Here is a 423-nt window from a genome sequence, read left to right on the forward strand (position 1 = left end):
GCTCTAAAAATCAAATACCCAGATTAGAAAATTATGTAGAAAAAAAGCTCTAAAAATAAGCTCCAATCGTTGCAAATGTATCTTTTATATATTATATACATTTTATTGGATACACCCCAGGAAGACTGGAACGCTATTGTTTGGATAGATGAGAAAGTTTTCTCATCTGCAGAAGATGGGGATATCTGGCGACCAGCTGGGGAACGGTTAAATCCAAGATACGTTCTCCCATCAGAATATAGTGGGAGAATTACAATAGGATTTTGGGGAAGCATGACTGCCAATGGATTATTAGATCTCGTAGAAATATCACCGAGAATGGATGCCGAGGAATATGTAGAAATTTTAGAAGAAGTATTGAAACCTGGCATTAGACGTATTTATCCCGAAGAACAACATCCAGTAGTGAAAATTGTACAAGAC

Source organism: Wasmannia auropunctata, unplaced genomic scaffold, assembly GCF_000956235.1.
Source record: "Wasmannia auropunctata unplaced genomic scaffold, wasmannia.A_1.0 LD336083.1, whole genome shotgun sequence".
In the NCBI taxonomy this organism is placed as follows: domain Eukaryota; kingdom Metazoa; phylum Arthropoda; class Insecta; order Hymenoptera; family Formicidae; genus Wasmannia; species Wasmannia auropunctata.